The following is a 23,490-nucleotide window of genomic DNA, read 5'->3' as shown; positions in this document are numbered from 1 at the left end:
TCTATCAGAAGACTCTTCGATTTTCGGTCACGTACGTTCATTATGACCAGTAACTGTTCTTCAGTGCTTTAAAAAATGCCTCACCAATGACCTGGCTATCGTAAATGTTTCACAGAACATATTTTGCGTTGTCATTATTAATTAATTTATCTGCTCAATAAATATTTTAACCGTAGATTATATTATGTCCGTGTCACCTTCTCTGTATGTCCTCTGGTATTTTTGTAACAAAAGACCGCTTTCTGTGACCCTTTGTTAGAATATCGCTCAATAATTCCAACATGGCTAAACTAAATATAGTTTATTTGAATGTGGTTTGCTGAAGGAACATGAAGTTGTATTCAACTGTTTAATATTTTATAACATGGAGCGTGAACTGATGCTACACGCGAATTTACGTAATTCATTAGGGTAGATCGTCAACACATAACAATTAGTAAGAACCACGTAATTATTTATTAACAGTTACAAAAAATGACAGCTTTGCGAAACTTAAAAAAAATATTTTACCCAGCCACCATCCGTACAAATGCAAAAGAAAAACACATAAATGTATCTCAAAATTATATAATTATTAATTTATCGCTGCTTCTAGTGTCAATATTGGCCGAAGGACACGTGAGTACTTGAAGAAACTTGGCGTGATAAATTCTGCGAGAAACTTTATTTTTCTGTTAGATTTTTCTTCAAAGAAGTTTAACCGTATATCAGTTTTTATGAATGTGGTGTTGGTTAGAGACAACGCTTTACGGTACACGTAAAACACGCAGAATAGTTAACTGAATTGTTTCCTAGCCGAAAGCACCGTTTGATGTGTTTTCAGTTCTAAAGAAATGTAAATTTACCACAGTTTACAAGTTATGTTGGTTTCTGAACACTTGGTACTGGCATTTATGCAAAGAAATTACATCCCGTGAGGTATTGACTTTAGTGCACATTAATATTGGCAACTGTTCAGCTAGGTAGCCATCAGGAAAGTAAGTTGGAACTTATTGCATAATGGCCCAACAACATGATTTAGCTAAATTTAAATATGGCTGGCTGTCTTCTGGGTTGTTGCGCCGTGTAGTTTGGTAGAAGAAGTTTACTAACGTTTCAGAGGTTCTTTTTGCCTCAGGCAACTCTCCGCCTTTAAAACCTCAAATACTTCGTAGCTAAATTTAATTTAATGTTGACCTGTACGTTTTTAGCGTTTACATATTAGGTCTTTGGCATTTTACAGTTCAGGATTCTTACGTAGTGAATCTTTAGACATGTGGTAGAGCTCCCTTTGGTCTAGAAACTGACCAGCTCAAGAACTCAGCTTGCATTAGGGAGCATAGTACAGTCCGAAAAGGAATTTGAACTAGCATTTATAGTCGGCGTAGTAGTTTTTGGCCGGTGGAATTTTCAAGGGGAAGGCTAGGAGCGAGTCTCGGACTGAACGCCCAAACAAAAGAAATACGCTGACCGCGCCACCTCAGGTACACAGAGTAGGCCCGTCCGCCAGCTCCGCTAGCTTCTCCACCGGCCAAAAACTACTGTGCCAACTAACTTATTTGGAGCAATCCAAGACCCTACACAGTGGCCCGCGTCATTGTGACCACTGTGATAACCTTATCATACTCAGGGGTTTCATCAATACTGTTACGAGTGTTGTAAGGTCATGGAAGGTTCGGGGAGCGTAACGAAAGTCCGAGAGATTTTGCACCGCCTCCCCCGTATTGCTGCCCCCGCTGTGTTGCAACGCCTGAAGGTGCGCGCGCATTGGGATGGGAAAATTCCTGCAAAGCTTGCTAGCATGCAGACAATTGACGAACGCTCTAGAACTATCGTGAAATTTCTCAAGACTTGTAGACTGATCTGTTTGCTGATATTAACAAATGAGTGCAGGTGGACATATTTCGTCTCTGTGGAACATGATTTAGAGACAAACAAAATGTAAGAAGTGAGGATTAACTTGTTAGAGAAAAGTCTTTTCATGTGTCACTATTTAAATTGTTTCAGGTGCAGTAAATACTAAACCATTTTGATTGTAATAGGGTGCGAAGTAAATAATTATTTATTGCGAAACCCCCACGCGCAGTCACTGATCGATGTTGTAATACTTTCAGTCATCTGTGAGTGCACAGAAATAAATGTTACTCATTACATCTAAGATTTTAGACGTGATCTTTATCTGTTCTACATTTTCTAACAATTTTAAAAGTTATATCTCAAGGTTTTAATATTTTGTTGAGCTGTATAGATGTTTGTGTCGTTTAAATAGATTGCCAAATTCGTAATTTCGCTGTTATTAATGTGTAATCGATCTTGCCATTTTAATTGCTTTGACATAAATCGGTTACATTTTCGAAAGCTTTGTCTTTCACTGTTTATACATATATTTCAAAGATGGTTTATTACTGTGATAATGGAGGAAGCAAGGGCCTCTGAAACGTCGGTAAACGTCTTACCCAGAAGACAGCCATCTTCAGACACGCTGAGAGAATGTAACATTCTACTACAGATATGTTTAAGTTTTAATTATGTGAATGGAATTGTGACCGAGGTTTATTATGGCCTCTTTCAAGCACTTCATCTACCTAAAGTAGGCCTTGCCGACACGCCGTTAGACTCACGAATAAGTATCATTACCGCCACTTTGTCATCGACCTACATAAAAACTGAACCGGGTAAACGTTGTGGAATGAGCAGAATGTCTGTTTTGTTAAATGACCTGTATTTTCCATATGCTTTCAGCACAAGTTACAGTGTTTATTAAACAGATAGTAATCGCAGAGTTGTTGTTTATTTAAATAATTAGAAATCTTGTATACGGGCTGAGGGTCCGACTTGAATCGGTTAGTTCAGTGGTATTCAACCTGGGGTACGCGAAGACATCTTAGGGGGTACGTGAAATTTAAAAAAAATATATATTATTTTATGATAAACACTGAATAATCAGTAATGTAATTTATTTAATTTATTTTAGATGTAGATTATATACTATGTATAACTTGAATTATACACCAACAACTTTGGGGGTACAAAGTTGAAGAGAAATTATATCTGGGGGTACGCGAAGACATCTTAGGGGGTACGTGAAATTAAAAAAAAATATATTTTATGATAAACACTGAATAATCAGTAATTTAATTTATTTAATTTATTTTAGATGTAGATTATATACTATGTATAACTTGAATTATACACCAACAACTTTAGGGGTACAAAGTTGGAGAGAAATTACATCTGGGGGTACGCGAAGACATCTTAGGGGGTACGTGAAATTAAAAAAAAATATATTTTATGATAAACACTGAATAATCAGTAATTTAATTTATTTAATTTATTTTAGATGTAGATTATATACTATGTATAACTTGAATTATTCACCAACAACTTTGGGGGTACAAAGTTGAAGAGAAATTATATCTGGGGGTACGCGAAGACATCTTAGGGGGTACGTGAAATTAAAAAAAAATATATTTTATGATAAACACTGAATAATCAGTAATTTAATTTATTTAATTTATTTTAGATGTAGATTATATACTATGTATAACTTGAATTATACACCAACAACTTTAGGGGTACAAAGTTGGAGAGAAATTACATCTGGGGGTACGCGAAGACATCTTAGGGGGTACGTGAAATTAAAAAAAAATATATTTTATGATAAACACTGAATAATCAGTAATTTAATTTATTTAATTTATTTTAGATGTAGATTATATACTATGTATAACTTGAATTATACACCAACAACTCTGGGGGTACAAAGTTGAAGAGAAATTATATCTGGGGGTACGCGAACAAAAAATGTTGAATATCACTGGGTTAGTTAAGAAAATTATGACAATGATGTATCATCGAAGGGCGTCTAGGACAGATGTGGTTCTAGAGTTTAAGCTTGCTTAGCGAAACTTGAAAAGAGAAACTGGTCCAGAGAGTGGAACCAATATCGAGACTGGAAGCCATATTGGAAGAAAGAAGCTGATTTCATTGAACTAGCTTTCTAGACTTCAATCTGAATGTGATGTTTCAGAGGAATATCGCGGAATGAATAACAGGCAACCAACCAACAAGAGAAATTATAATATGGTTTAATTCGTAATTACTTTGCGTTCCGTTTAGCCCCCTCGATGGGAGTATTAAAGCATTGTATAATCTTTGACTCAATTTTATGTTTATTATAGATTGGACATATGTTATAGATCAGTGGTATTCAACCTTTTTTGTTCGCGTACCCCCAGATGTAATTTCTCTCCAACTTTGTACCCCCAAAGTTGTTGGTGTATAATTCAAGTTATACATAGTATATAATCTACATCTAAAATAAATTAAATAAATTACATTACTAATTATTCAGTGTTTATCATAAAACAATATATTTTTTTTAATTTCACGTACCCCCTAAGATGTCTTCGCGTACCCCCAGATATAATTTCTCTTCAACTTTGTACCCCCAAAGTTGTTTTGGTGTATAATTCAAGTTATACATAGTATATAATTACATTTAAAATGAATTAAATAAATTACATTACTGATTATTCGGTGTTTATCATAAAATAATATTTTTTTTAAATTTCACGTACCCCCTAAGATGTCTTCGCGTACCCGAGGTTGAATACCACTGTTATAGAGAGACGCTGACGTCAAAGAAATATGCTGTCTAAATCAGAGTATATGGGTACCATTCTTATGTCTCATACAAATAAATTATTTCGATTACCAACAAAGTATATAATGAATAAACTAACGCTTCGAGTTATCTCAATGTTTTTATTTACCCTTATTATTGAATATGTCCAAATAAGTCGCGCTTTCCAGTAATATGATTAACAGGACTTAGCATCTTAATTCTTGTTTGTGAGTGGCGTACGTATTTTAATACAAAAATTCACGGTTTAATTCGCCAATTTCTTGAGAGGACAAAGAGCTTGGAGATAGCAACATATTAATTGTACAGAGTTCAAGAATTTTTACTTATCGTTTAACGTATTATCTGTGGCTTTATACGTGTGTAAAACGAGGTTAATCACCGACAGTGAAACATATATTAGTGTATGAAATCAAAGTTCTGTTGGGAATTTTGTATGGAGAACTGATACTATTTCGGAATGTAAATAAAGCACGTTGGGAGTGAGGCACATGTAGCATGGGGAAGGAGGGAAATTAATGCAAAAATAGGGAAATATAGTCTGTTTTTCTACAGTTGGCGCTTTTATGTTAGTTCACTCAACAGATTTTGATTTTAATCTGTTGACAGTTTTGACGACGTATAGAAATGTGGGCCTGTGTTCACTCTGGTAGTTTAGTGTGGCCAAATGTTACGACCAGTTTAACAGTGGAAGTTGAGACATGAAAATCGAGGACTGTAACCTAAGATACAGAATTGAGATGCAGCATTAATATAAATATGCTGAGGACAGTGACAAATGAAATCGAATGATAGCGTCACCTTTTGCTGATCTCTAACTTATAACGTTTGTTTTTCTTTAGTGTTGTATACGTAAAGTGAAAAATCAGTTCTTAACCAATTACATGAAGCTGTTTATCTCTGTTGAAGGGTGTAATTGGAATATTCTATAATATTGCAGGAGGCCAAATAATTCATTTGCTATATTTTTTTAACCGTATTTAACAGAAAATAAATTAGGTACCAAGTTCGTCAGAGGACTGACATCGATATCGTAGGTTTGGTTGAAAAACGTTGTGTAAATAGCAAGATGTGATGTAATGCACAAGTCTGTTACAAGAATAAGAGACTAATTAACACTAAATGGTTATTTTATTAAACGAAGTGGTAAATATATTGGCCCAAAAACCATTAAGAAATTTACAGAATCTCTATTAGATGTTAGAAGATTGGTGAAGAATTTTACGCAAAGAAAACCCAGTACTTGTTTAGGTCTCCCCACCAAAATACATGAAAAATCATGATAAGTTATTTGAAAATTTTTTTAAAAAAAAAAAAGTTCAGACGTTTGTGAACGCCAGCACTAAATCAAACGTGCTATCACTAAGAATGTATGAATATTAAATTATGGGGATGCTTGCTACCACTTAAAATAATTTGCTTTTCAGTCTCCTGTCTAAAAACGCAAGCATTAAAAATACATGAATGCAGAATTTTACATATTTTATAGGCCTGTGCACGTGAAACTTTGTTTTTCGCTTATGAACATAGATCGAGGGGATTTGAGAATAGGGCACTGGAGAGAATAAATTTAATTATGGTTGCTTCATATATCTAGACGATACATGGTTCAGACATGCCTATTAATTCTATTCAAATAGATTTTTTTCATAAGACGCTTACGACATTTACATATGAACTGATTTCCAGAACTTTTGATTCAGAGTAGTGTGTTTTAAAGTTTTTTCCGTCTAATCACAATTATATATAAATAAAATTATACATAAGATGGTTCAATGTAACCGAAACATGTAGTAAAAAGTTATACCAAATATGTAAATGATATTTTAATATCTTATGTATAATTTTATTTATATATAATTGTGATTAGACGGAAAAAAACACGAATAATTAAATTTTCGTTCACAATATGACACAATTATATCAACTTGTGTTTTAAAGTGTTTTCGGTTACTCAAACTGTCCACTTTTGAACAAACAACCCGTTCGATACCCTTGTACATAGGGGCCTAACCCTATTCTGAGCCAGTTTAATCGAATCCTTGTCGTCACATCTGTTCTCTCTTTGTCCTGTATTTTTTTATTGCATTTCCCTCTTTTTAGGAAATTTGACAAAATTATTTACGTTCATACCAAAAAGCACTCCACCAAAAGTTTTGGGTTATAGTTAATATTTTCGTAATGTTTATTGTCCTGATGAAGCCAATTCAATGAAATAATTTTTTGTTTGTAGCCAAGTAGTGCCTAGTACCACAGGCCCGTTAATATAATTTTAAGCAACATTGTTCCTATTGTCTGGTACAGTCCATTGTTTTGAACACACGAAGGCAGCAGTCATGTTTAAGATATCGATTTTTCTCGATTCCTTCTGTACTACTTGTGGCAGCTCTATCGATTTTTCTCGATTCCTTCTGTAGTACTTGTTGTTTTTTTCTCGACCCGACGAGACGCCGCGCCATCCTGTCGCCTCTTGGTACAAGTGTAACCTCCCAACCCATTTTTCACCACACGAAACCGTTAAAGCGATTTTTTTCATCTTACAATACATTTTGCGTTTTCTGTGCCAAGTACTGATTCACCACCTACAATACTACATTGTAATCCTAGCTGCTCTCGATTCACGTTTCATCTCTGGAAAACTCCGTTCGCTAAACCAATCAGAATCAACCAGACTTTACTATCAGCACGAGGTTACAGATTTCCCATTTCTTAATTCTGAACCGTGTGGCGTTGAATATGAACAGTGAACATGTTAGCTGCAGGAAGTAGGTTGTAACTGTAACAAATGCACTTGAAGAACAGATTTGATAAGTGTAATAATATTGAAGAAAAGGATCTTAATTGGTTTCACTGGCTTCTTCAGATTCTGACCAGTGAAAGTATGTTGCATTCTTCGTATTTTTAGAATAAGCTGTTACAGGAACGTGGATAAAAATGCCAGAGAAGCCAACTCGCTGTTTGTGTGTAATTAGGAAGCGAGTTCCAGATCAGTGAAGTTACCGGATGCTATAGACGAGTAAGTTTTGCTGACGTCATCCAGTTACACCACAGATAAACTACTCACACCACAGATAACTACTCACACGCTTCTTAATGCTGGGATATATCTCTGGTGCCAAGCCCTTCCCACTTGAATAAAGGAGGCTAGCCGTTTCCCGTCTTTCCAGACGAATGGTATACATCGCATTTTACCCTTCGTGGTCATATTTTTTTTTAAAATATATTTTAGCAGCTGTGTTTGACAAGAATGTTTGCTTCCTGCGTGCATGTTGAAGGAGTTTTTTTTGGAATGGGGGATGTATTTCCCTTGGACTGTATCAGGTCACTAACGTTGAAAAATGTGGCACAGATAGATAAATAATACGACAATTTGCACAGCCAGTCCCAATCCACCCATTCCGTCGTGATAGGTGTGAGAACCAAGTGTGTAAACAACACGTGTAGGTCAGTCAGTATATGGTATGAGTGGGGGGGGGGTCTTTTCCCAGGGCAGTGCGTGGGCGGGGCGTGAAGCTGATTTATCAGTTCCATCTAGCGCCGAGCAGGACTTAACTGCCTCACCCCTACAGTCGGTTTAATGGCGTGTAGTGGGACAGTTTTATGTGTCATGCGTAAAGTACATTAACCCCCAGACCAAAAATAAGGTTAAGTGTTACAATCGATATTTCGATGTACGTCATGGTCGATTGTTTCACGTTGAACTCGAAGGATCGTATCGTGTTATGTGTAGGTGACGAGTCGATCTGTCGCGTAGTTGTAGAAACTAATATTTTTAGAGATTCATATAGTTTGAATAGTTTATGAATTGGAACAAGTCAGAGGGACTAATGCATGACAGATGAAGAAGTATGAGTTGATGTTAATGAAAGTTTACTCATTAATACAGCAATAATTAGATGATAACAGGAGACATTCTCGCCTTGTTAAAACTACGTTAATTATTCGGAGATGGTGTAGATGCGTGTTTGTACTTTGGATCTGATTGTCATGTGGTGAGTTTGTATGTGCCAGTAGAAAATTATAAAAGTGGACAGTCAGTAACTCAGAGTAAGTACTACTTGGTGTAAGAAATTGGCAGATTGTCTTTTCGTAATTTCACAGACGTGAGAAATAAAACGTTTGACTCAACTCACTATTTAATTAGGATAGTCAACCTCTGTTTCCGTATTCGACATTGAACGCATTTTTATAAATTGTAGGATCTGCTGCATAATTATAGGCGATAGCCATGTTGTGCCATACTGATGTTATATTAGCAAAGTGAAAACTGTTATTCTTTCCTATTCTGTGTATATGGGTGAATTTCCCTTGCTTGTGATTTAACATGAATGATAATGCAGTCCATAACCCAATCATGTTTTAATGATATTCACACATGTTCATACATCTTTATTACATTCCATGGATCCATAAGTTGGGCATAATAATACAATACATATACGCATTTCAAGAAGGATTCATAGTTTTGTAAAATTTCACTTATTTTAAATGAAGGGTTTACGTAATTAGTGATATGTTACAAATACATCCACCCATAACATACAATAGACAAATTGTACTACATAAATGCATGGAAACCTTGATGAATATTACGACTCTTTTGTGGACATTAGAAATTCATCACCAAAGTAAAAGAAATGTGTAATTACGTACCTTTTTAATTCCACTTTAAATCGTATAATATCACCACATGGACACACGTCGAATTCTAATACCAGGACAAAATCTATAGTAAATATCATATAAAAATTAATAGTACTGAGACATTAAAATTATTGGTAACAGAAATAACTATTGTTCTTATGAAGAAATTGAATAATTTTTAACTTCTCACGTTTTTGAGCTTTTAAAAAATAGGCCTACAAACGACTGAGGTATATTCTTTGAGTTCACTGCAGTGGTAAATCTTTAGTTTATGCAGTGCTAGATTATCGTTGAAGTAGCAGGTACATCCACATACATCCAGACACTTATTTTAGTTTAATTTCTGTGCGTCCGAAATGCGGGAATTACAAGATTGAGAAAATACCATTTTCCCCTCTGATATCGCGCGGGCCTGATTGGCTTCTTAGAAGGCGTAAGATACAGCCCTTGAATCTAGTCAGAAGTTTCAGGAAATACTGATTCTACTCTTCTAATCGGATTCAGTCACTTTAGTCGAATGCCCAAAGTTAATCATTTATCATTTTCATTATTTGTGACGGTCTAAGATGTTTAAATTGTGATACGGATTTTAGGTAAAGTTTTGGACTGACCTCGTATATTTTTTAATGCGTTATCATATCAGAGTCATATTTTTTTAAATAATTATGCTAGATAGTAGAATTCTATTTACAAGTTCTGACAACATTTTACAACTTTTAGAAGTAATTCAATGGTCTGTGGGTAACGATGATGTTGAAACAAAATGGATGGTAATGGATTGTGGGACTAAAGAGGATTGGGGATAAATGTAGGAACAGGACAAAAGGATGAAAAGTGGAAAGGGGTGAGTGTATGAAGTAAATATACTCTGTTCAGTTTCAAGTAGTTATGAACAGCGACCTGGTTTTTTGACGTAAATACTGTATATTGAAGGGTCATTCGGCAAAAAAGGGGAACGAAAAAGTGTAACAAGTGTACCTAGGAAACGTCATCTGTTTACTCGGCATTGTTGTTACCTATAAAACATTACATTACATTACATTCAGCTACCACAGACCCATCTTAAGCGTAACTGATTCAAGTTAAATAAGCAAAGTCTTAATCAAACTTTTCTCAATTGTAAAGGATGTATAAAGGAAATATTTAGAATAAAGCCAATATATAAACTTCCTTTCCGTATAGACGTATTTACGTCTAATTCTCCGGAACTGTGGTTCCACTGACAATTTTTTTATAAGCGTTTTCTTCAACTCATCCACCCTTAAATGATACGATAACTTGGTTTTGTGGCAGTTAAATTGTGGTATTGTTTACCCTGAAGTGGATGCGATGTGTTTTCCGAAACAAGACCACCGAATCACAACCCAGAAGACCAGAAATGCCACTCTTAAAATGAGATGTTTGTCGTTATGAATTATTTAAATTTTTTATTAAATTATCTGTATATTAGTTGCGAGGTAAATACAGATGTGGACTATAAACACGGAACTTGTCTTTTTCTGACACATTCGGTCTTAGTTAACATACGTAACTTTTAAATGGTATTTTCTTCTTGGTTGTCACGTCTTTTGAATTCGCCTCCATCTTCAGGGCTAAAGACGGAAAAGAGATTTTTTTTTACGAAATATCGATAATCGAGAAGGGAGTATACGAACATCCCAGAACAACTACGACATCTACAACACCGTGAGAATCTCGTATCTATTTTATTCACATTGATGTGAATGTTAATAAAGTTGCTTTGTTGGCGTGTCAAGATGATATTTTTAGTTCAAACTGCACGGCACAGAGGGATTATCTGACTTGTGCAGAGCAACGTTTATACGCTTTCCTAGTTCGTAATAATAGCATCAGTAACAGTAGCCTGTAATGGTTACAGGAATTGAACAGATAATACAAGTACCTTTGAGTCTAGATAAAAAAAGGAGCCCAGTAATTCTTGCATTTCTACGGAAATTTCCAAGTAGATGGCTCCAATTAAAATTAAAGCAGCTTTTTCGAATGTAGCAGTCGGATTCGGCGTGTTCTTCAAGGCGTAGTGAAACATCCCGTTTTAACAACACTTTTATATACGCGAAATATGACAAATTACAGATTTATTTTTAAGTTCTTGTGGTGTTAGAATCGAAATTAATATACAAGCAACTGTATTTAAGCATCTTAGTTATACTTGTAGACCATATCATATAAAATTGAACGTGTTGACAGAATTACTTAAAATGTTACGTCAGTGACGAAAGAATTTGTTTCTTAGTTTTTCGCGTCACGATGTGACTTCATCTGACATCGTGAGTCATAATCACAATGATAGAACTTGAGGATCGCCAAAGGTGTCCTGCCCTAGACTTGGCCGGGTCCTTGCCCATAGGATTCCTGTTGAAAGAGTTTTTTTTTTTTGTCTGAAATGATCTGATCGTGTCTTACCCCGTGGTGTGATCCGACCTGAAGCACGAATAAAATCATTAAAGTAAGATTTGAGGTTTTCTCGGCGTTGGGTCTGAAAATAGCTGTGTTATGGGTCCTTGCTGCCTCCATCATCAGGGCGATGATGGAGGCAGCAATGACTTCTGAAACGTCGGTAATGTACTATGAGACTACATGGCGTCACAAACCAGAAGACAGCTATCTAAGGTCAATAAAATTTTACACTGTTCCATCACCTGCGTCACTGCCTTGGTTGCCAGCAAGACCCCCCCCTCCCCGGGGGGGGGGGGGGACGGGCTGTTCTGCACTTGAACGTCTAAGCCATGTGTTCAGGAGCGGTGATTCAGCCACCCGACTGGAGCTGTTTGTAAAAATCCCACATCGATGCTGAAAGGGATTCTGGTTTCTCGTTGACTTATCGACCGGTTTCATACCTCGATGACGTCAGTGATCCTGAAAAGTGTCCTTCAGTTATAACTAAATTCAGATTCAGAAATCTAGACTGGTGAAAGGAAATTTGACCAGATGGTGGCTCGACGAACGGTACACCAACGTAGTGCATTGGTGTTCAATCGGTGTTTTTTTCGAAACCACAGTGTTCGGCTGAAGACGAGGTGAAAAGCGGTCGAACTGAGAATTAATGTTATCAACAGTAGAACCGGAAGTGTGTATTGGTACGTTTCTTTGATTTAAATTTATTTATCTGCATATTTAGGCCTTTATTTTAGTTTACGATGTAGATGGCTTGCCTTCCGTTTGTTTTTACGTGATCTGAAATGTTTACTTTTATATATTTCTGTGTATATAGCTCCCCAAAATGTATATACCTTCATATATGGGCCATTATATATGCGTACATACAGATGTCTCATAATACATTGCGCGGTTATTCTGGAGGTGATTTCGAGTGAAATGTGTTTTTACCTCATTGGCCCTATTTCCGACCGTGGTAGGGCGTTGGCGATTTCATGGCGTGCACACGGAAAGAAACGAAATAGAAAATGTACGTCAGCGTATTTAGAGGCCTTTAACCAATGATTCATTCTGCCACTACGTTTAACACTCTCCACGGATCAGAAACAACTGACATAAGATGCCACAGAGAATCAGTAATGGTAACATCTTGAAACGAAACTGTCACCAGTGCTGCCATCTATCAAAGTACAAACATGTATGCATTTGTTTTTTTTCGCCCGTAACTCTGCGGTGGTTGGAAAAAGGTCCAATGTATTTTAACTCCACTCCCGAATACCCTCTCACCCCCGTGTCTACAGATGCGTGGGAAACCATTATCGAAACAACCTGCGTGCGTGCGTGCGTGTGTTTGCCTTTTGATGTAACGGGAATTTTTTTTCTTAAATCTGTTGACTGACACTGCTGTACAGCAACCTTTGCTGATGGTTGGCAACTCTGAGAAGCGTGAACTGCAAGTTTGAAACTTTTCCGAGAGTTACGAATTTTCACCATCTTTCAGGAAGTTCATTATATCCTTGCCCTAGTAGGATTTTAAATGTTAATCCATTTTATTAAGTTATTCTTATGAAGTTTTACACTAAACTTCGACCCCCGGAACATATATTTAAGGCTCGCATTGTGGGAAGTCGTGACTTAATTTTTTTTTTTTTCATCGGAAATATATTTAGCGATTCACGTCTTGATGATTATGAGCTATATACACAATAAACACTGAAGACTTTTAACTAATAAATCAAAGCACTGTCTGACAATCACTGTTGTGGTCTTCCCGTAGTTGTTTTAAGTTGTTACACAACTGTTATCTTTAATTATTCATAACAGGTTATGTTTCCAACCGTTTTTAATTTACGATCCTTACATAAACAAAGGTCTCGGGTTCGATTCCCGGCGGTGCCCGAATTTATAACTTGTGTTGGGCAAGGCCGTGGTCTAGGCAACACGGAGTTTTCCTCCGGGGGCTTCCCCGGTTTCTCCGTGGCATCCCATTCACACACAGAAGAAGGCAATGGCAAACCACTTCTGGATCATCTGCCAAGAACGTATATGAACAGGTCCCAGTCCGAGAAAAGGATGGAAGGATCCTGTTCATATGGACCTGTCCTCAGACAGAACACTAAAATAAATAATAAATACATAAACAATATATCAGATTTATACTTAAATGCTGAATAATAACAATCTAAAACCATATGAAACCGTAAGTAAGAAACGTAACGAATATCAAATAATTGACAAATAATTTAAAACGTAAAATTTAATTAACTTTTTTTTTCAGTTAGCGTGTCAGGCGGCTAACGAAGTTTTTTTAAAACTTTATATAAGAGTATTTAGACGTATTAATAATGAACATTAATGAAAACGCAGACAGTAGGAAAAGTTTCATTGGGATTTGGCTCAGAAGAACTTGGAATTGAATGAACGATATTTGATTATGACCATTCTGAATCCCCGGACAATGCAAATGAATTGCCCTGCGCACTCGTTCCACCAGGGTTGGCTGTGGCGGGGGTTAAGGGGAAGTTCCCTCCCCCACTACCCCCTCTTCACCTGGTTTCACCGCTCAATCTGCTGTGTCAATATTTTCCTCTCAGATATGCCCTGGCAGTTTTTCCAGTGAAATGCTTTGTGAAACTCGTGCAGGGAGAACAAATTTTATGTGAAATCCGACTTCGGTGACGTACATTTAAGGTATATTTTCATGAGCGACTACAGAAGTGTAGGGCCTGGCTTCTGTTCCAGAGGTGGCCGAGCGAATGTGTGCTTTATATAAGCTTTAAATTAATCAGTCTCCGAAACGTCGTGTTTTTAAATAAGGCGATGGATTATGTTCTGGAAGTTCGTTATTTTAATTAAACACGATCATCACAGACCTTGAGATTTAATTAAAATTAAACTGTACAATTTATCTGCGATGTTACACAGGAGACATTGGAATTGCGTTTGCTTCACGACGTTTCAGAATGTATCCAGAGACTTACAAGATTAAAATGCAGTATGTAATAATTACAGACTGCCTTAATGTGATGTTTAGTATATAATCATTTGTCGTAATCATAATCAGGAAGGTCTGTGTTTATGTATCTCCATTACGTCTTAATATTGGTACATTGTTTTTACTCACTGGTTACTTAGAGATTTGATCAGCGTCTTTTTTGTTTATCGGAGTGTAAAGTAAGGCAGTGAGGAGGATTAGAATGTTTTTAAATTGCATTATCGTCTCTCAAATTCCGTGATAAATAGTCGTTGAACGAAAGAGTTTTCCGTTTTTTTACAATTTCATGCATCATTTCCGCTTTTAACAATTGTTTCTAGCTGGAGGTCGAAATAACATACAGTTCCGCTTTAAATCCTGTATTTATTTAAATATGTTAACGTCGAATAAACTAAAGCATCTGGTATTATTCGTTCCTCTTATTTATTTTGTGTAAGTGGGACCTTAGAGGCGGCCATTTTGTTTTCACCAAAATAAACTTTTGGTGAAAAAGAAAGGTGGGTGTATGAAATACGTTTGTCCGTCTTTAATGAGTTGCTTAGATTCATTGGAGTGTCGAGGGCTGTACTGCGTTAGAAACTCGGTCTCTTAACCTAAGTTTTTGTCGTGTGTTGACGAACTAAGCACAAGGCAAATACAGTGAGAAGACTAACCTATTTGTACACGCAGACATTTATTTCCTCGTCGCTGAGTTTGATTACAGGTTCTGGCGGGAAAAGGAACATGATTTGGGTGTTAGGTTGGATTACTGTGCTACGTCTTTAATACATTGGCTTTCACTAAATTGCTTCAAGGTCACGAAAGGACTTAACCCCCCCTCCTCCCCGCGCTTGACTGGGCTGCTCTATGTTGTCACCACGTTCTGAGCCGTCTTCACTTACGTGGGATCCACTGTTCGTATTGCAACGTTCAATTGTTTTGCTGTGACCTTGAAAACTACAATTTGTTGGCGCCTACTATACATGAAGAAGACGGATGTATTCCAGATTGAAATGCTTTATGGAGTTTCAACTTACTTTGTCTCGTAACTTCTGAACCAGCTGATGGATTTATTTATAATTTATTTAATGACTCGTTTTCAGTAGCTCGAATGTGAGGATGATAATGAATAGGGAAGGAAGCTTGTCATTGCCTAATTTACGGTACTATGCCCGAAATTTGGATTAGGCTTTCCATGTGTTTGGAGAATTAATTTTTGTTTAATAGCCGCGGGAAATTGCGGCGTGATCCAGATATATTTCCTGTTATCACTGCAGACGTAAGTTGGACCGACAGTTCGCAGGACAGAGTTCAGGATATGTAGGAGAAACACATAAGTAGCAGTCGACCTACTTGTTTTGTTATAGCGTTGGCAGTAGTGGGAAGTGGCCACCTGATTCTTAGCTTTAATTAAAAATTATGGATTCAGCGGATATAAAATTTAATGTCGGCAGATAAAGGTCACAAAAGGCTAAAGTAGGTTACGTCTTGTGACATATTCGTGTTTGCGAGAGGTCGAAGAATACAGAATCTGCAAGGGAGGAAATTTATAAATATCACTGAGAAGAAAGTTTAAATCTCCTGTGACAGTGAATCCCTTTATAATTGATTGGCGGGATGAAAAATTACTTAATTGCAGATTGCATCTATCTCGCAAGATTTAATTTGCACAGTATTTGAATAGGGGAATGTTCAGTACGTTACACGACATGATTATACAGGGTGTTCCAAAAAGTATGTATGTATATAGACTTTACATTTAGTAGTCTCGGGTTCGATTCCCGGCGGTGCACGAATTTATAACTTGTGTTGGGCAAGGCCGTGGTCTAGGCAACACGGAGTTTTCCTCCGGGGGCTTCCCCGGTTTCTCCGTGGCATCCCAACAATTACTCCATTCACACACAGAAGAAGGCAATGGCAAACCACTTCTGGATCATCTGCCAAGAACGTATATGAACAGGTCCCAGTCCGAGAAAAGGATGGAAGGATCCTGTTCATATGGACCTGTCGTCAGACAGAACACTAAATAATAATAAGATGAGGTGGTCTAGCGGTTAGAACGCTGGCCTTGTAATCCTGGGGTCTCGGGTTCGATTCCCGGCGGTGCCCGAATTTATAACTTGTGTTGGGCAAGGCCGTGGTCTAGGCAACACGGAGTTTTCCTCCGTGGCATCCCAACAATTACTCCATTCACACACAGAAGAAGGCAATGGCAAACCACTTCTGGATCATCTGCCAAGAATGTATATGAACAGGTCCCAGTCCGAGAAAAGGATGGAAGGATCCTGTTCATATGGACCTGTCGTCAGACAGAACACTAAATAATAATAATAATAATAAATAAGGTTATTTTAATTAATTAAACCATTACATATGTCAGCGTTTGCGTTTAGCGAATTAACGAATCTAGTGTAGGTTTTGAAAATTACTTCTGTTAGTTTTGTGTCTTACTTTACAGCGGTGTGCAACTTATAAGTTGCCATCTCGTTATGTGTTTACTTCTTTTTGACACACCCTGTATTGCGTAGGCGTGCTTGAACATGCGCTACAAAAAAAATGTAGGCATCTTCATTTATCTTCATACACTCTTTAGTTAAATGCGTTTATTTTCAAAGTTCTCCGAAATCAATTCGGTGTGTGGTAGAGTTGCGGTGCTATACAGCGGGAGTAAGTGTTTAAAGCAGACGTGCTCAAAAATATCACTACAGCAAGCACACCCAAGGCTCTCTTTGCCATTTCCAGCAATGCGTGTTACCTAGCAAGTGACTGTGTCTCGCGCATGCGCAGGTCTCCGTTCTTAGCGTTTCGGACAGTACGTAGGTTGGTTAGTTGCAGGCATAAACGCTGTGTTGCGGATTGTACATATGTTGTGTTGTGTAACTAAAACAGCTGTACTTTACCGCTCCCATATAACCGCGTTGGTCTAAGGAAACGTTAATAAAATATTTGCTCGTGAAAGTTGCATAGAAGTCTGTCGAAGCCTTGTAGACACGTCATGTGGTTTATAAAAGTAGTGCTGAAGAACCCTCAACTGGGTCTCGTTGCTGGAAACGGATCTCAACATGTTTGTATCAGTAACGACAGAGCAGGTCATACCAGAAATGTTAAAAATGCTGAACTTCCTAGAAATTTGTAAAACGTTCAAACGCCTTGAATGTTGAGTATTGTATGAACACAAGGCAGCTGTCGAAGTATCTAAACACAGGAAACGCCCTCAGCAAGGAAAAATAAAGTCTTTCTATAAAACTGCTCAACAGCAGTATAAAAGTAATTGAATGCTGAATCGTCATTGGATTCCAGATTTATTCTGCGTGTTTTTATACCAGTGCAACTGTACGCGGTAAATTTATCCTGGAACATATTGTGTGATTCTCATTATGATATTCGAAGCATGAAACGATAGTTAAAAATTGTATGAACCCAGCATAAAGCCAAATTTTAGTTCTGTGTGTACGATCTGTTTTCTGTCCAGATCCTGCAAGTTTCGTGGTTTTATGATTCTTGGTGTGCTGCCAACATCTAATAACAGGCATACAATTTAACCTCACGTCGTTGTTTCTGTATTGTACAACGACGTATTCATTCGAAGTGCCTGTGCCGATATACTGACGTGTTATTCTGTGGAGACAGTACAGTTTCGACAGCGGCCAGGTCTGATCTGCTTTCTCATTGGTCAGCTGGCTTATAGCTGAATACCAAAGAGGTTAAATGTGGAAAATCTATCGTGGTGACGCTACTGACAATAAATATATCCTATATTACTATATTTCCTAGATTTTAAGACGGACTTTATTGTGGCAAAAATGTTTACGACCTCTGCATATAAATAATAATAATAATAATAATAATTCAATTAATTTATTTAAGTGCTTAACAACAGCCAAAGTCCAGGATTAAATACTTATATAATTAAATTCATTTCAATAATAATGAAAGTAAAACATTACAAATACAAGAACAAACAAACAAATGAAACTAAATATATAAATGTACCATATTAATAATAATTCAATTCATTTATTGAATAATATTTCATAAGTAAATGGGCTAAATTCGATACCTAAGTAATATAATTAAATTCAATAATAATAAAAGTAAAATATTACAAATAAAAAACAAACAAAACTAAATATATAAATGTACCATAATAATAATAATTCAATTCATTTATTGAATAATATTTCACAAGTAAGTGGGCTAAATACGATACCTAAGTAATATAATTAAATTCAATAATAATAAAAGTAAAATATTACAAATAAAAAACAAACAAACAAAACTAAATATATAAATCTACCATAATAATAATAATAATTGAATTCATTTATTGAATAATATTTCACAAGTAAGTGGGCTAAATACGATACCTAAGTAATATAATTAAATTCAATAATAATAAAAGTAAAATATTACAAATACAAAAACAAACAAACAAAACTAAATATATAAATCTACCATAATAATAATAATTCAATTCATTTATTGAATAATATTTCACAAGTAAATGGGCTAAATACGATACCTAAGTAATACAATTAAATTCAATAATAATAAAAGTACAATATTACAAATACAAAAACATACAAACAAAACTAAATATATAAATGTACCATAATAATAATAATAATAATAATTCATTTTTGAATAATATTTCACAAGTAAATGGGCTAAATACGATACCTAAGTAATACAATTAAATTCAATAATAATAAAAGTACAATATTACAAATACAAAAACATACAAACAAAACTAAATATATAAATGTACCATAATAATAATAATAATAATAATTCATTTATTGAATAATATTTCACAAGTAAATGGGCTAAATACGATACCTAGGTAATACAATTAAATTCAATAATAATAAAAGTAAAATATTACAAATACAAAAACATACAAACAAAACTAAATATATAAATGTACCATAATAATAATAATTCAATTCATTTATTGAATAATATTTCACAAGCAAATGGGCTAAATACGATACCTAAGTAATATAATTAAATTCAATAATACTAAATAAAAACATTAAACAATAAAAACATAAAAAACTTACAAAATTAAATACCACAAAGATGCAGTCAGCACAGCAAGTAAATATAAGAAATGAGGTCTAAATAATAATAACGCTAGAAGCAGTGGCTTGAATTCTTGCTGTAAAACTATCAATTACCACAACTTGTCTAAAAAGTTAGTTCCCACGTACCTGTTTAACATAATTCGGATTGACTGTAGTAGCCATCACATTTCATGTTACATAACAAAAGAAAAATCCTACAACGTTACAACACGAACAGCGGAACCCATGCGAGTTAAGACAACTCAGAACTCGCAGCGTAGCGAAGTATTTTTAATAACCTCAAAATGAATACTTCTTTATTGATGTGTTTTTGGAATTTAAGTTTGATAGTGGGATGTCATTAATTGGATAGGTACTGAATTCAGGATCATGAATGTTGTGAACTGACATTCTTAGCCTACGTATTTATTTCGAAGACAAAACAACACGATTAGTTAAATAATGTTTAATGATTACGGTTTTAACACCCACATAAGCGCTGAGCTGTTTCTCTGTCCCATACGACATGTTCATTTGTCCATCTCTTGTAAAAGGTCTGTTTCACGAGACTGGGTGAAGTTAATGAAGTATGTACCTGTAATTTATCTGATTGATCCATGACTAAGTTTCATGTCAATGAAATTTGATTCGAGGTTTTTGGAACCACCGTCGACAGTTCTATGTACATGTATGCTTTCTTATATTTAGTAAGCGTGCTATTTTAAAGCTTTAAGTAAATAAAACATTGTCTTCATCAGCTAAGTATCATGGTGTCGGTTAACAGACTGGTCTTGGTAGTCTTACTTAACAGTGAAGACGTCGGAGGTGATGGTCTTCCTTGGTGTTGCACCGCGTAATCTGGTAGATTCTCTCCTTTGTTTCAGACGAAGAGTTTAATGAAAGTCTCAGTAGTGTGACTTTGGAAGTTCCTATAAACTTTAGTAATGACTATGATCTCGATACCTGCCAGTGTTAACTTTATGGTCAAGACGTTTACTTTGAAGTCTGGCATTGTATCTTAAGCCAATGTCCCACGGGTCTCTATTGCATTGCGTCGTGAATTAGTCCAAGAATCAGATTTCCAAGTAAAAATAAATGACTGATGATCCAATTTCAGTAATTACTTAACTGACCCATTGGGATCTTATGATCTTGTCCAGTGGTATTCAACCTTTTTTTGTTCGCGTACCCCAAGATGTAATTTATCTTCAACTTTGTACCCCCAAAGTTGGAGTATAATTCAAGTTATACATAGTATACAATCTACATCTAAAATAAATTAAATAAATTACATTACTGATTATTCAGTGTTTATCATAAAATAATATATTTTTTTAAATTTCTCGTACCCCCTAAGATGTCTTCGCGTACCCCCAGATATAATTTCTCTTCAACTTTGTACCCCCAAAGTTTTTGGTGTATAATTCAAGTTATACATAGTATATAATCTACATCTAAAATAAATTAAATTACTGATTATTCAGTGTTTATCATAAAATAATATATTTTTTTAAAATTTTACGTACCCCCTAAGATGTCTTCGCGTATCCCCGGGGGTTGAATACCACTGGTCTAGTCGTCTAAGACCGTTTCCGCTTTTTAGTACGTGGACATTCCAATCAACTGTAAACTTCTTTGGCATAATTTATTTTAGTGATTCTGTTTGTCTCTAAAATGACAGTAGCCCCGAGTGCGTAAGTAAACATCTTGCCGTGCTCACGTATGGGGAAGTTTGAAGTTATAGCTCCACAAGTTATTAACATCTGTTATAGATGGGGGTGAGTGGTTGGCTTTTCGCTTGAGACGCGTTGCCCCCAGAGGACGGGGGGGAACTGTGCCTGTTAGAATCTGCGTAGCCCGTAGAACCGGTCTGGACTTTAGTGGCGAAGAAAAATGTCCTGCCCTGTCGGTAATGGATCGTGTCAGTTCTCTAATCTGAAATAAGAGTGGTAAATAAGTGTCCCGGAAATTAAATTTTTGCGTTGATTGGCCGGTGGTATTGGCTGGTCTAAAATGGGTGAGAATATGTTTGGTTTAACGGTTCATTTTATTTCAGATGGGCTGCTCTATTTTTACGAATGGTGATTTGCCAGAGAATGTATAGGCCACTCTTGCCTGTCAGAAACTGTAATTAAAGTATCATGGGCGAGACCACATGTCTTCTATACACATTTCTTCAAAAAATAATTATATTCTCTTTCTTAAAATATGAAGTTTAATATATTCCGTTCAAACCAATTGGAAAGGAAATTATTAAGGATTTCTGTGTGAGCCGGGATAGCTAGGTCAGTATAGTGACTGGTTAAGAACTGGATGACAGGGATTCGATCCCCGCCTGGGGCAGTGAATCTTTCCTCTAGCCTCGGGCCCACCCAGTCTCCTTTCCATTGGGTACTGTGGTCCTTTTCCGTGGGTAAAACGCGGCCGGGGCGTGACGCTAACTACTCACCCCATCTAGTGACGAAGTTAAGAATGAGTAGGAGCTATACGGCCTCTCCCCCCAAGTGCCTGCATGGCGTGTAGCGGGACAGCTTTTATCTTTCTGATTTTTATAAGGACTTTTTTGCAGATTCAGTTGATATTGAAACTTAACATTATCATCAGATCAGAATCATTACGAAACATGATTTTGTCACGTTGTCGCTTCTGGATGTGATGATGTCAGTTCAGTAGTTTTTCCTCGTTTTGAATGGGGTGCTTTTCACACAAGTTGCTCATTTCACACTTAGGAACCAGATGGCAGACCCAGATGGCTACTTATGTCGTCACGAATTACGTTACTATTTTTGTCATTTAGTATTTTGCCATTGCGTTACTAATAGGCCAAATCTGTTCGCATGTAATCGTTTCTTAGTTTTGTAAAAATTGCAGTTATGTTGTTCATTCAGAAATAATTGGCTTTCAATTACAGCGACACGGCTCGCGTTTCCAGTTGGATGCCATTTTGTTCTTATGCTGAAGTTGTCCGGCTATCACGAAGTGACCCACTTTATCGGGAAAAGAAGTCTCTAGATCCATTGAGTATGACGACATATCTTCTGTTAAGAAATCAGCTTCTTCAGTGTCTCGTCTTAACGTATTCTTTTCCACACAAGAACTTTCAAAATGAAGACAGCTGTCTTCTGGGTTAGATGTTTACCATCGGTTTAGAGGTCCTTGCTGTCTCCATCATTGGGGTCGACTACACGACGATATTCTCGACGAGGTTTAGAACGTCATGCCCTTCGCATTGTAACGTCTTAACATTAAACATATTCACGTCCGTTATGATAAATTTTGCTCTGTTCTTTTCAGGGTTTTGAGAAATCTTCTTGGTAGACATTGTACGTCAGAGGTTTTCTTACCGTCGAGGACCAATTAAGATTTAAGTATTTCTTAATTCCTTTATTTCAGCCATCTGATTTAAATCATATCTTTGTTCTGTTATTTTCGCTTTGAGCTTTTATCTCTTAAAATAAGTGTTAAGTGATTCCGATATCAGATGGCCCTGATATGATATTCTGATTTTCTTTAAAGAAAATCCGCTCCTTCGTGCGTCGATAGCTCGAGTACTCTTCAAGTAGATGAAGATAATGTTATTACATTCCCTTTGTAACGAACTAGCGTAATAGACTCATATTATTTATCGTTTTAATGAGAAACATCGAATTTGAACATTGTTACATGATGATTATTATTCGCTGACCTTGCATTCCTTTCCCTGAACACTTCTGATTTGTATCTGAAAATTGATAAAATTAGAGAGGTGTGTAAAGTTGCTTCTGTAGAAGCAAAATGTTAAATGG

At 36.1% G+C, this 23,490-nt stretch overlaps 1 protein-coding gene across 23 annotated transcripts in view; it reads left to right on the top strand.

Moving 5' to 3' along the window:
- PMCA (plasma membrane calcium-transporting ATPase 3) overlaps nucleotides 1-23,490 on the top strand; it is a 287,318-nt gene that overhangs the window by 152,671 nt on the left and 111,157 nt on the right. The gene's annotated exons all lie outside the window — the stretch shown is intronic.

This window comes from Zootermopsis nevadensis, unplaced genomic scaffold, assembly GCF_977971745.1.
Source record: "Zootermopsis nevadensis isolate Lab colony 2312 unplaced genomic scaffold, Znev_1.0 Znev_ptg000023l, whole genome shotgun sequence".
Lineage (NCBI taxonomy): Eukaryota > Metazoa > Arthropoda > Insecta > Blattodea > Termopsidae > Zootermopsis > Zootermopsis nevadensis.
Note: the sequence above shows the minus strand (reverse complement) of the source record. Positions and strands in the feature narration are given on the sequence as shown.